General features: G+C 57.7%; 1 long non-coding RNA gene across 1 annotated transcript in view; it reads right to left on the bottom strand.

Annotated features, from left to right (window-relative positions):
• The window catches only part of LOC147732453 (uncharacterized), a 126,407-nt gene that overhangs the window by 96,321 nt on the left and 15,795 nt on the right, over positions 1-14,291 (bottom strand). The gene's annotated exons all lie outside the window — the stretch shown is intronic.

Genomic DNA, 14,291 nt, shown 5'->3' with positions numbered 1-14,291 from the left:
TGGATGTGGTGGTGGATGCGGTGGTGGTGGATGCGGTGGATGTAGTGATGGTGGATGCGGTGGTGGCGGTGGATGCGGTGGTCGTGGTGGATGGGGTGGGGGTTGTAGTGGATGTAGTGGTAGTGGATGTAGTGGTGGTGGGTATGGTGGGGGTGGTGGATGCGGTGGTGGTGGATGCCGTGGTGGTGGATGTGGCGGTGGATGTCATGGTGGATGTGGAGGTGATGGTGGATGTGATGGTGGATGTGGTGGAGGTGGATGTGATGGTGGATGTGGTGGTGATGGTGGATGTGGTGGTGGTGGATGCGGTGGTGGTGGTGGATGGGGTGGTGGTTGTGGTGGATGTGGTGGTGGATGTGGTGGTGGTGGGTGCACCTACACACACACACACACACACATATAGATGTGGTAGTGGTGGATCTGGGGGATATGGTGGTGGTGGTGGTTGTGGTGGATGTGGTGGTGATGGTGGATGTGGTGGTGGATGTGGTGGTGGATGTGGTGGTGGTGGATGTGGTGGTGGTGGATGTGGTGGTGGTGGATGCAGTGGATGTGGTGATGGTGGATGCGGTGGTGGTGGTAGTAGTGGATGTGGTGGTGGATGTAGTGGTGGTGGGTGTGGTGGTAGTGGTGGATGCGGTGGTGGTGGATGCGGTGGTGGTGGTGGATGTGGCGGTGGATGTCATGGTGGATGTGGCGGTATTGGTGGATGTGGTGGTGATGGTGGATGTGGTGGTGGATGCAGTGGTGGTGGATGCAGTGGATGTGGTGATGGTGGATGCGGTGTTGACAGTGGATGCGGTGGTCCTGGTGGATGGGGTGGTGGTTGTGGTGGATGTAGTGGTGGTGGATGTAGTGGTGGTGGGTGTGGTGGTGGATGCAGTGGTGGTGGATGCGGTGGTGGTGGTTGTGGTGGTGGTGGATGTGGTGGTGGATGTGGCGGTGGATGTCATGGTGGATGTGGAGGTGATGGTGGATGTGATGGTGGATGTGGTGGTGGTGGATGTGATGGTGGATGTGGTGGTGATGGTGGATGTGGTGGTGGTGGATGCGGTGGATGTGGTGATGGTGGATGCGGTGGTGGTGGTGGATGGGGTGGTGGTTGTGGTGGATGTGGTGGTGGATGTAGTGGTGGTGGGTGTGGTGGATGTGGTGGTGGTGGGTGCACCTACACACACAAAGAGCCATACACACACACACACACACACACATATAGATGTGGTAGTGGTGGATCTGGGGGATATGGTGGTGGTGGATGTGGTGGTGGATGTGGTAGTGGTGTTGATGGTGGATGTGGTGGTGATGGTGGTGAATGAGGGGGTGGATGTGGTGGTGGATGTGGTGGTGATGGTGGATGTGGTGGTGATGGTGGATGTGGTGGTGGATGTGGTGGCGGATGCGGTGGATGTGGTGGTGGATGTGATGATGGTGGATGCAGTGGTGGTGGTGGATGTGGTGGTGGTAGTGGATGGGGTGGTGGTGGTGGATGGGGTGGTGGTGGATGCGGTGGTGGTGGATGCGGTGGTGGTTTATGTGGTGGATGTGGTTGTGGTGGATGTGGTGGTAGATGTGGCAGTGGATGTGATGGTGGATGTGGTGGTGGATGCGGTGGTGGTGGGTGTGGTGGTGGTGGATGTGGTGGTGGTGGATGCGGTGGTGGTGTATGTGGTGGATGTGGTGGTGGTGGATGTGGTGGTGGATGTAGTGGTGGTGGGTGTGGTGGTGGTGGATGAGGTGGTGGTTTATGTGGTGGATGTGGTTGTGGTGGATGTGGTGGTAGATGTGGCAGTGGATGTGATGGTGATGGTGGATGTGGTGGTGGATGCGGTGGTGGTGGGTGTGGTGGTGGTGGATGCGGTGGTGGTGGATACGGTGGTGGTGTATGTGGTGGATGTGGTGGTGGTGGATGTGGTGGTGGATGTGATGGTGCATGTGGTGGTGATGGTGGATGTGGTGATGGTGGATGCGGTGGTGGTGGTGGATACGGTGGTGCTGGTGGATGGGGTGGTGGTTGTGGATGTAGTCGTGGTGGGTGTGGTGAATGTGGTGGTGGTGGGTGCACCTACACACACACAGAGCCACACACACACACACACACACATATAGATGTGGTAGTGGTGGATCTGGGGGATATGGTGGTGGTGGATGTGGTAGTGGATGTGGTAGTGGTGTTGATGGTGGTGATGGTAGTGGTGATGGTGGTGGATGTGGTGGTGGATGTGGTGGTGGTGGTGGATGTGGAGGTGGTGGATGTGGTGGTGTGGTGGATGTGGTGGTGGTGGATGTGGTGGTTGTGGATGTGGTGAAAGTGGTGGTGGATGTGGTGGTGGAAGTGATGGTGGTGGGTGTGGTGGATGTGGTGGTGGTGGATGCGGTGGTGGATGAGGTGGTGTATGTGGTGGTGGTGGATGTGATGGTGGATGTGGTGGTGATGGTGGATGTGGTGGTGGATGCGGTGGATGCGGTGGTGGTGGATGTGGTGGATGTGGTGGTGGTGGATGCGGTGGTGGTGGTGAATGGGGTGGTGGTTGTGGTGGATATCATGGTGGATGTGGAGGTGATGGTGGATGTGATGGTGGATGTGGTGGAGGTGGATGTGATGGTGGATGTGGTGGTGATGGTGGATGTGGTGGATGCGGTGGTGGTGGTGGATGGGGTGGTGGTTGTGGTGGATGTGGTGGTGGATGTAGTGGTGGTGGGTGTGTTGGATGTGGTGGTGGTGGGTGCACCTACACACACACAGAGCCACACACACACACACAAACACACACACATATAGATGTGGTAGTGGTGGATCTGGGGGATATGGTGGTGGTGGATGTGGTGGTGAATGTGGTAGTGGTGTTGATGGTGGATGTGGTGGTGATGGTGGTGGGTGAGGGGGTGGATGTGGTGGTGGATGTTGTGGTGATGGTGGATGTGGTGGTGGATGTGGTGGTGGATGTGATGGTGGATGTGGTGGTGATGGTGGATGTGGTGGTGGATGCGGTGGATGTGGTGGTGGTGGATGCGGTGGTGGTGTATGTGGTGGTGGATGTGATGGTGGATGTGGTGGTGATGGTGGATGTGGTGGTGGATGCAGTGGTGGTGGATGCAGTGGTGGTGGATGTGGTGGTGGTGGATGCGGTGGTGGTGATGGATGGGGTGGTGGTGGTTGTGGTGGATGTGGTGGTGATGGTGGATGTGGTGGTGGATGTGGTGGTGGTGGATTTGGTGGTGGTGGATGTGGTGGTGGATGTGATGGTGGATGTGGTGGTGATGGATGTGGTGGTGGATGTTGTGGTGGTGGATGGGGTGGTGGTGGTAGATGCGGTGGTGGATGGGGTGGATGTGGTGGTGATGGTGGATGTGGTGGTGGATGTGGTGGTGGTGGATGCGGTGGATGTGATGATGGTGGATGCAGTGGTGGTTGTAGTTGATGTAGTGGTGGTGGGTGTGGTGGTGGTGGTGGATGCGGTGGTGGTGGATGCGGTGGTGTTGGATGTGGTGGATGTGGTGGTGGATGTGATGGTGGATGTGGTGGTGGTGGTGGATGTGATGGTGGATGTGGTGGTGATGGTGGATGTGGTGGTGGATGCAGTGGTAGTGGATGCAGTGGATGTGGTGGTTTTGGATGCGGTGGTGGTGGTGGATGGGGTGGTGGTGGTTGTGGTGGATGTGGTGGTGATGGTGGATGTGGTGGTGGATGTGGTGGTGGATGTGGTGGTGGTGGATGTGGTGGTGGTGGATGCAGTGGATGTGGTGATGGTGGATGCGGTGGTGGTGGTAGTAGTGGATGTGGTGGTGGATGTAGTGGTGGTGGGTGTGGTGGTAGTGGTGGATGCGGTGGTGGTCGATGCGGTGGTGGTGGTGGATGTGGCGGTGGATGTCATGGTGGACGTGGAAGTGATGGTGGATGTGGTGGTGATGGTGGATGTGGTGGTGGATGCGGTGGTGGTGGATGCGGTGGATGTAGTGATGGTGGATGCGGTGGTGGCTGGGGATGCGGTGGTCGTGGTGGATGGGGTGGGGGTTGTAGTGGATGTAGTGGTAGTGGATGTAGTGGTGGTGGGTATGGTGGGGGTGGTGGATGCGGTGGTGGTGGATGCCGTGGTGGTGGATGTGGTGGTGGTGGATGTGGTGGTGGATGTGGCGGTGGATGTCATGGTGGATGTGGAGGTGATGGTGGATGTGATGGTGGATGTGGTGGAGGTGGATGTGATGGTGGATGTGGTGGTGATGGTGGATGTGGTGGTGGTGGATGCGGTGGTGGTGGTGGATGGGGTGGTGGTTGTGGTGGGTGTGGTGGTGGATGTGGTGGTGGTGGGTGCACCTACACACACACAGAGCCACACACACACACACACACACACACACACACACATATAGATGTGGTAGTGGTGGATCTGGGGGATATGGTGGTGGTGGTGGTTGTGGTGGATGTGGTGGTGATGGTGGATGTGGTGGTGGATGTGGTGGTGGTGGATGTGGTGGTGGTGGATGTGGTGGTGGTGGATGCAGTGGATGTGGTGATGGTGGATGCGGTGGTGGTGGTAGTAGTGGATGTGGTGGTGGATGTAGTGGTGGTGGGTGTGGTGGTAGTGGTGGATGCGGTGGTGGTGGTTGTGGTGGTTGTGGATGTGGTGGTGGATGTGGCGGTGGATGTCATGGTGGATGTGGAGGTGATGGTGGATGTGATGGTGGATGTGGTGGTGGTGGATGTGATGGTGGATGTGGTGGTGATGGTGGATGTGGTGGTGGTGGATGCGGTGGATGTGGTGATGGTGGATGCGGTGGTGGTGGTGGATGGGGTGGTGGTTGTGGTGGATGTGGTGGTGGATGTAGTGGTGGTTGGTGTGGTGAATGTGGTGGTGGTGGGTGCACCTACACACACAAAGAGCCATACACACACACACACACACACACATATAGATGTGGTAGTGGTGGATCTGGGGGATATGGTGGTGGTGGATGTGGTGGTGGATGTGGTAGTGGTGTTGATGGTGGATGTGGTGGTGATGGTGGTGAATGAGGGGGTGGATGTGGTGGTGGATGTGGTGGTGATGGTGGATGTGGTGGTGGATGTGGTGGTGATGGTGGATATGGTGGTGGATGTGGTGGCGGATGCGGTGGATGTGGTGGTGGATGTGATGATGGTGGATGCAGTGGTGGTGGTGGATGTGGTGGTGGTAGTGGATGGGGTGGTGGTGGTGGATGGGGTGGTGGTGGATGCGGTGGTGGTGGATGCGGTGGTGGTTTATGTGGTGGATGTGGTTGTGGTGGATGTGGTGGTAGATGTGGCAGTGGATGTGATGGTGGATGTGGTGGTGGATGCGGTGGTGGTGGGTGTGGTGGTGGTGGATGTGGTGGTGGTGGATGCGGTGGTGGTGTATGTGGTGGATGTGGTGGTGGTGGATGTGGTGGTGGATGTAGTGGTGGTGGGTGTGGTGGTGGTGGATGAGGTGGTGGTTTATGTGGTGGATGTGGTTGTGGTGGATGTGGTGGTAGATGTGGCAGTGGATGTGATGGTGATGGTGGATGTGGTGGTGGATGCGGTGGTGGTGGGTGTGGTGGTGGTAGATGCGGTGGTGGTGGATACGGTGGTGGTGTATGTGGTGGATGTGGTGGTGGTGGATGTGGTGGTGGATGTGATGGTGCATGTGGTGGTGATGGTGGATGTGGTGATGGTGGATGCGGTGGTGGTGGTGGATACGGTGGTGCTGGTGGATGGGGTGGTGGTTGTGGATGTAGTCGTGGTGGGTGTGGTGGATGTGGTGGTGGTGGGTGCACCTACACACACACAAAGCCACACACACACACACACACATATAGATGTGGTAGTGGTGGATCTGGGGGATATGGTGGTGGTGGATGTGGTAGTGGATGTGGTAGTGGTGTTGATGGTGGTGATGGTAGTGGTGATGGTGGTGGATGTGGTGGTGGATGTGGTGGTGGTGGTGGATGTGGAGGTGGTGGATGTGGTGGTGTGGTGGATGTGGTGGTGGTGGATGTGGTGGTTGTGGATGTGGTGAAAGTGGTGGTGGATGTGGTGGTGGAAGTGATGGTTGTGGGTGTGGTGGATGTGGTGGTGGTGGATGCGGTGGTGGATGAGGTGGTGTATGTGGTGGTGGTGGATGTGATGGTGGATGTGGTGGTGATGGTGGATGTGGTGGTGGATGCGGTGGATGCGGTGGTGGTGGATGTGGTGGATGTGGTGGTGGTGGATGCGGTGGTGGTGGTGAATGGGGTGGTGGTTGTGGTGGATATCATGGTGGATGTGGAGGTGATGGTGGATGTAGTGGTAGTGGATGTGATGGTGGATGTGGTGGTGATGGTGGATGTGGTGGTGATGGTGGATGTGGTGGTGATGGTGGATGTGGTGGTGCATGTGGCGGTGGTGGATGTGGCGGTGGTGGATGTGGTGGTGGATGTGGCGGTGGATGTGGTGGTGATGGTGGATGTGGTGGTGGATGTGGTGGTGATGGTGGATGTGGTGATGGATGTGATGGTGGATGCGGTGAATGTGGTAGTGGATGTGATGATGGTGGATGTGGTGGTGGTGGTGGATGTGGTGGTGGTGGTGGATGGGCTGGTGGTGGTGGATGGGGTCATGGTTGTAGTGGATGTGGTGGTGGATGTAGTGGTGGTGGGTGTGGTGGTGGTGGTAGATGCAGTGGTGGTTTATGTGGTGGATGCGGTGGTGGTGGGTGTGGTGGTGGTGGATGCAGTGGTGGTGGATGCGGTGGTGGTGGATGCGGTGGTGGTGTATGTGGTGGATGTGGTGGTGGTGGATGTGTTGGTGGATGTGATGGTGGATGTGGTGGTGATGGTGGATGTGGTGGTGGATGCGGTGGATGGGGTGGTGGTGGATGCGGTGGTGGTGGTGGATGCGGAGGTGGATGGGGTGGATGTGGTGGTGATGGTGGATGTGGTGGTGGATGTGGTGGTGGTTGATGCGGTGGATGTGATGATGGTGGATGCGGTGGTGGTGGTGGATGTGGTGGTGGATGTGGTGGTGATGGTGGATGTGGTGGTGGATGTGGTGGTGGATGCGGTGGATGTGGTGGTGGATGTGATGATGGTGGATACGGTGGTGGTGGTGGATGTGGTGGTGGTGGTGGATGGGGTGGTGGTGGTGGATGGGGTGGTGGTTGTAGTGGATGTGGTGGTGGATGTAGTGGTGGTGGGTGTGGTGGTGGTGGTGGATGCGGTGGTGGTGGATGCAGTGGTGGTTTATGTGGTGGATGTGGTGGTGGTGGATGTGGTGGTGGATGTGGCGGTGGATGTGATGGTGATGGTGGATGTGGTGGTGGATGCGGTGGTGGAGGGTGTGGTGGTGGTGGATGTGATGGTGGTGGATGCGGTGGTGGTGTATGTGGTGGATGTGGTGGTGGTGGATGTGGTGGTGGATGTGATGGTTGATGTTGTGGTGATGGATGTGGTGGTGGATGTGGTGGTGGTGGATGCGGTGGTGGTGGTAGATGCGGTGGCGGATGGGGTGGATGTGGTGGTGATGGTGGATGTGGTGGTGGATGTGGTTGTGGTGGATGCGGTGGATGTGATGATGGTGGATGCAGTGGTGGTGGTAGTGGTGGATGGGGTGGTGGTTGTAGTTGATGTAGTGGTGGTGGGTGTGGTGGTGGTGGTGGATGCGGTGGTGGTGGATACGGTGGTGGTGGATGCGGTGGTGTTGGATGTGGTGGATGTGGTGGTGGATGTGATGGTGGATGTGGTGGTGGTGGTGGATGTGATGGTGGATGTGGTGGTGATGGTGGATGTGGTGGTGGATGCAGTGGTAGTGGATGCGGTGAATGTGGTGGTTTTGGATGCGGTGGTGGTGGTGGATGGGGTGGTGGTGGTTGTGGTGGATGTGGTGGTGATGGTGGATGTGGTGGTGGATGTGGTGGTGGATGTGGTGGTGGTGGATGTGGTGGTGGTGGATGCAGTGGATGTGGTGATGGTGGATGCGGTGGTGGTGGTAGTAGTGGATGTGGTGGTGGATGTAGTGGTGGTGGGTGTGGTGGTAGTGGTGGATGTGGTGGTGGTGGATGCGGTGGTGGTGGTGGATGTGGCGGTGGATGTCATGGTGGACGTGGAAGTGATGGTGGATGTGGTGGTGATGGTGGATGTGGTGGTGGATGCGGTGGATGTAGTGATGGTGGATGCGGTGGTGGCGGTGGATGCGGTGGTCGTGGTGGATGGGGTGGTGGTTGTAGTGGATGTAGTGGTGGTGGATGTAGTGGTGGTGGGTATGGTGGTGGTGGTGGATGCGGTGGTGGTGGATGCGGTGGTGGTGGATGTGGTGGTGGTGGATGTGGTGGTGGATGTGGCGGTGGATGTCATGGTGGATGTGGAGGTGATGGTGGATGTGATGGTGGATGTGGTGGAGGTGGATGTGATGGTGGATGTGGTGGTGATGGTGGATGTGGTGGTGGTGGATGCGGTGGTGGTGGTGGATGGGGTGGTGGTTGTGGTGGATGTGGTGGTGGATGTAGTGGTGGTGGGTGTGGTGGATGTGGTGGTGGTGGGTGCACCTACACACACACAGAGCCACACACACACACACACACACACACATATAGATGTGGTAGTGGTGGATCTGGGGGATATGGTGGTGGTGGATGTGGTGGTGAATGTGGTAGTGGTGTTGATGGTGAATGTGGTGGTGATGGTGGTGGGTGAGGGGGTGGATGTGGTGGTGGATGTGGTGGTGATGGTGGATGTGGTGGTGGATGTGGTGGTGGATGTGATGGTGGATGTGGTGGTGATGGTGGATGTGGTGGTGGATGCGGTGGATGTGGTGGTGGTGGATGCAGTGGTGGTGTATGTGGTGGTGGATGTGATGGTGGATGTGGTGGTGATGGTGGATGTGGTGGTGGATGCAGTGGTGGTGGATGCAGTGGTGGTGGATGTGGTGGTGGTGGATGTGGTGGTGGTGATGGATGGGGTGGTGGTGGTTGTGGTGGATGTGGTGGTGATGGTGGATGTGGTGGTGGATGTGGTGGTGGATGTGGTGGTGGTGGATGTGGTGGTGGTGGATGTGGTGGTGGATGTGATGGTGGATGTGGTGGTGATGGATGTGGTGGTGGATGTGGTGGTGGTGGATGCGGTGGTGGTGGTAGATGCGGTGGTTAATGGGGTGGATGTGGTGGTGATGGTGGATGTGGTGGTGGATGTGGTGGTGGTGGATGCGGTGGATGTGATGATGGTGGATGCAGTGGTGGTTGTAGTTGATGTAGTGGTGGTGGGTGTGGTGGTGGTGGTGGATGCGGTGGTGGTGGATGCAGTGGTGTTGGATGTGGTGGATGTGGTGGTGGATGTGATGGTGGATGTGGTGGTGGTGGTGGATGTGATGGTGGATGTGGTGGTGATGGTGGATGTGGTGGTGGATGCAGTGGTAGTGGATGCGGTGGATGTGGTGGTTTTGGATGCGGTGGTGGTGGTGGATGGGGTGGTGGTGGTTGTGGTGGATGTGGTGGTGATGGTGGATGTGGTGGTGGATGTGGTGGTGGATGTGGTGGTGGTGGATGTGGTGGTGGTGGATGCAGTGGATGTGGTGATGGTGGATGCGGTGGTGGTGGTAGTAGTGGATGTGGTGGTGGATGTAGTGGTGGTGGGTGTGGTGGTAGTGGTGGATGCGGTGGTGGTGGATGCAGTGGTGGTGGTGGATGTGGCGGTGGATGTCATGGTGGACGTGGAAGTGATGGTGGATGTGGTGGTGATGGTGGATGTGGTGGTGGATGCGGTGGTGGTGGATGCGGTGGATGTAGTGATGGTGGATGCGGTGGTGGCGGTGGATGCGGTGGTCATGGTGGATGGGGTGGGGGTTGTAGTGGATGTAGTGGTAGTGGATGTAGTGGTGGTGGGTATGGTGGGGGTGGTGGATGCGGTGGTGGTGGATGCCGTGGTGGTGGATGTGGTGGTGGTGGATGTGGTGGTGAATGTGGCGGTGGATGTCATGGTGGATGTGGAGGTGATGGTGGATGTGATGGTGGATGTGGTGGAGGTGGATGTGATGGTGGATGTGGTGGTGATGGTGGATGTGGTGGTGGTGGATGCGGTGGTGGTGGTGGATGGGGTGGTGGTTGTGGTGGATGTGGTGGTGGATGTGGTGGTGGTGGGTGCACCTACACACACACAGAGCCACACACACACACACACACACACACACACACATATAGATGTGGTAGTGGTGGATCTGGGGGATATTGTGGTGGTGGTGGTTGTGGTGGATGTGGTGGTGATGGTGGTTGTGGTGGTGGATGTGGTGGTGGATGTGGTGGTGGTGGATGTGGTGGTGGTGGATGTGGTGGTGGTGGATGCAGTGGATGTGGTGATGGTGGATGCGGTGGTGGTGGTAGTAGTGGATGTGGTGGTGGATGTAGTGGTGGTGGGTGTGGTGGTAGTGGTGGATGCGGTGGTGGTGGATGCGGTGGTGGTGGTGGATGTGGCGGTTGATGTCATGGTGGATGTGGAGGTATTGGTGGATGTGGTGGTGATGGTGGATGTGGTGGTGGATGCGGTGATGGTGGATGCAGTGGATGTGGTGATGGTGGATGCGGTGTTGACAGTGGATGCGGTGGTCCTGGTGGATGGGGTGGTGGTTGTGGTGGATGTAGTGGTGGTGGATGTAGTGGTGGTGGGTGTGGTGGTGGATGCAGTGGTGTTGGATGCGGTGGTGGTGGTTGTGGTGGTGGTGGATGTGGTGGTGGATGTGGCGGTGGATGTCATGGTGGATGTGGAGTTGATGGTGGATGTGATGGTGGATGTGGTGGTGGTGGATGTGATGGTGGATGTGGTGGTGATGGTGGATGTGGTGGTGGTGGATGCGGTGGATGTGGTGATGGTGGATGCGGTGGTGGTGGATGGGGTGGTGGTTGTGGTGGATGTGGTGGTGGATGTAGTGGTGGTGGGTGTGGTGGATGTGGTGGTGGTGGGTGCACCTACACACACAGAGAGCCATACACACACACACACACACACACATATAGATGTGGTAGTGGTGGATCTGGGGGATATGGTGGTGGTGGATGTGGTAGTGGTGTTGATGGTGGATGTGGTGGTGATGGTGGTGAATGAGGGGGTGGATGTGGTGGTGGATGTGGTGGTGATGGTGGATGTGGTGGTGGATGTGGTGGTGATGGTGGATGTGGTGGTGGATGTGGTGGCGGATGCGGTGGATGTGGTGGTGGATGTGATGATGGTGGATGCAGTGGTGGTGGTGGATGTGGTGGTGGTAGTGGATGGGGTGGTGGTGGTGGATGGGGTGGTGGTGGATGCAGTGGTGGTGGATGCGGTGGTGGTTTATGTGGTGGATGTGGTTGTGGTGGATGTGGTGGTAGATGTGGCAGTGGATGTGATGGTGGATGTGGTGGTGGATGCGGTGGTGGTGGGTGTGGTGGTGGTGGATGTGGTGGTGGTGGATGCGGTGGTGGTGTATGTGGTGGATGTGGTGGTGGTGGATGTGGTGGTGGATGTAGTGGTGGTGGGTGTGGTGGTGATGGATGCGGTGGTGGTTTATGTGGTGGATGTGGTTGTGGTGGATGTGGTGGTAGATGTGGCAGTGGATGTGATGGTGATGGTGGATGTGGTGGTGGATGCGGTGGTGGTGGGTGTGGTGGTGGTGGATGCGGTGGTGGTGGATATGGTGGTGGTGTATGTGGTGGATGTGGTGGTGGTGGATGTGGTGGTGGATGTGATGGTGCATGTGGTGGTGATGGTGGATGTGGTGGTGGATGCAGTGGATGTGGTGGTGGGGGATGCGGTGGTGGTGGTGGATGCGGTGGTGGATGGGGTGGATGTGGTGGTGATGGTGGATGTGGTTGTGGATGTAGTGGTGGTGGATGCGGTGGATGTGATGATGGTGGATGCGGTGGTGGTGGTGGATGCGGTGGTGGATGTGGTGGTGATGGTGGATGTGGTGGTGAATGTGGTGGTGATGGTGGATGTGGTGGTGGTGGATGCGGTGGATGTGGTGATGGTGGATGCGGTGGTGGTGGTGGATGGGGTGGTGGTTGTGGTGGATGTGGTGGTGGATGTAGTGGTGGTGGGTGTGGTGGTGGTGGGTGCACCTACACACACAGAGCCACACACACACACACACATATAGATGTGGTAGTGGTGGATCTGGGGGATATGGTGGTGGTGGATGTGGTGGTGGATGTGGTAGTGGTGTTGATGGTGGATGTGGTGGTTATGGTGGTGGATGAGGGGGTGTATGTGGTGGTGGATGTGGTGGTGATGGTGGATGTGGTGGTGGATGTGGTGGTGGATGTGGCGGTGGATGTGATGGTGATGGTGGATGTGGTGGTGGATGCAGTGGTGGTGGGTGTGGTGGTGGTGGATGCGGTGGTGGTGGATGTGGTGGTGGTAGATGTGGTGGTGGTGGATGTGGTGGTGGATGTGGTGGTGGAATGCGGTGGATGTGGTGGTGGATGTGATGATTGTGGATGTGGTGGTGGTGGTGGATGTGGTGGTGGTGGTGGATAGGGTGGTGGTGGTGGATAGGGTGGTGGTTGTAGTGGATGTGGTGGTGGATGTAGTGGTGGTGGGTGTGGTGGTGGTGGATGCAGTGATCGTTTATGTGGTGGATGCGGTGGTGGATGCGGTGGTGGTTTATGTGGTGGATATAGTGGTGGTGGATGTGGTGGTGGATGTGGCGGTGGATGTGATGGTGATGGTGGATGTGGTGGTGGATGCGGTGGTGGTGGGTGTGGTGGTGGTGGATGCGGTGGTGGTGGATGCGGTGGTGGTGTATGTGGTGGATGTGGTGGTGGATGTAGTGGTGGTGGGTGTGGTGGTAGTGGTGGATGCGGTGGTGGTGGATGCAGTGGTGGTGGTGGATGTGGCGGTGGATGTCATGGTGGATGTGGAGGTATTGGTGGATGTGGTGGTGATGGTGGATGTGGTGGTGGATGCGGTGGTGGTGGATGCAGTGGATGTGGTGATGGTGGATGCGGTGTTGACAGTGGATGCGGTGGTCCTGGTGGATGGGGTGGTGGTTGTGGTGGATGTAGTGGTGGTGGATGTAGTGGTGGTGGGTGTGGTGGTGGATGCAGTGGTGGTGGATGCAGTGGTGGTGGTTGTGGTGGTGGTGGATGTGGTGGTGGATGTGGCGGTGGATGTCATGGTGGATGTGGAGGTGATGGTGGATGTGATGGTGGATGTGGTGGTGGTGGATGTGATGGTGGATGTGGTGGTGATGGTGGATGTGGTGGTGGTGGATGCGATGGATGTGGTGATGGTGGATGCGGTGGTGGTGGTGGATGGGGTGGTGGTTGTGGTGGATGTGGTGGTGGATGTAGTGGTGGTGGGTGTGGTAGATGTGGTGGTGGTGGGTGCACCTACACACACAAAGAGCCATACACACACACACACACACACACACACACATATAGATGTGGTAGTGGTGGATCTGGGGGATATGGTGGTGGTGGATGTGGTGGTGGATGTGGTAGTGGTGTTGATAGTGGATGTGGTGGTGATGGTGGTGAATGAGGGGGTGGATGTGGTGGTGGATGTGGTGGTGATGGTGGATGTGGTGGTGGATGTGGTGGTGATGGTGGATGTGGTGGTGGATGTGGTGGCGGATGCGGTGGATGTGGTGGTGGATGTGATGATGGTGGATGCAGTGGTGGTGGTGGATGTGGTGGTGGTAGTGGATGGGGTGGTGGTGGTGGATGGGGTGGTGGTGGATGCAGTGGTGGTGGATGCGGTGGTGGTTTATGTGGTGGATGTGGTTGTGGTGGATGTGGTGGTAGATGTGGCAGTGGATGTGATGGTGGATGTGGTGGTGGATGCGGTGGTGGTGGGTGTGGTGGTGGTGGATGTGGTGGTGGTGGATGCGGTGGTGGTGTATGTGGTGGATGTGGTGGTGGTGGATGTGGTGGTGGATGTAGTGGTGGTGGGTGTGGTGGTGATGGATGCGGTGGTGGTTTATGTGGTGGATGTGGTTGTGGTGGATGTGGTGGTAGATGTGGCAGTGGATGTGACGGTGATGGTGGATGTGGTGGTGGATGCGGTGGTGGTGGATACGGTGGTGGTGTATGTGGTGGATGTGGTGGTGGTGGATGTGGTGGTGGATGTGATGGTGCATGTGGTGGTGATGGTGGATGTGGTGGTGGATGCGGTGGATGTGGTGGTGGGGGATGCGGTGGTGGTGGTGGATGCGGTGGTGGATGGGGTGGATGTGGTGGTGATGGTGGATGTGGTTGTGGATGTAGTGGTGGTGGATGCGGTGGATGTGATGATGGTGGATGCGGTGGTGGTGGTGGATGCGGTGGTGGATGTGGTGGTGATGGTGGATGTGGTGG

This window comes from Lissotriton vulgaris, chromosome 2_1 (genome assembly GCF_964263255.1).
Source record: "Lissotriton vulgaris chromosome 2_1, aLisVul1.2, whole genome shotgun sequence".
Lineage (NCBI taxonomy): Eukaryota > Metazoa > Chordata > Amphibia > Caudata > Salamandridae > Lissotriton > Lissotriton vulgaris.
The sequence above is the reverse complement of the archived record's forward strand: the minus strand, read 5'-3'. Positions and strand labels throughout refer to the sequence as shown.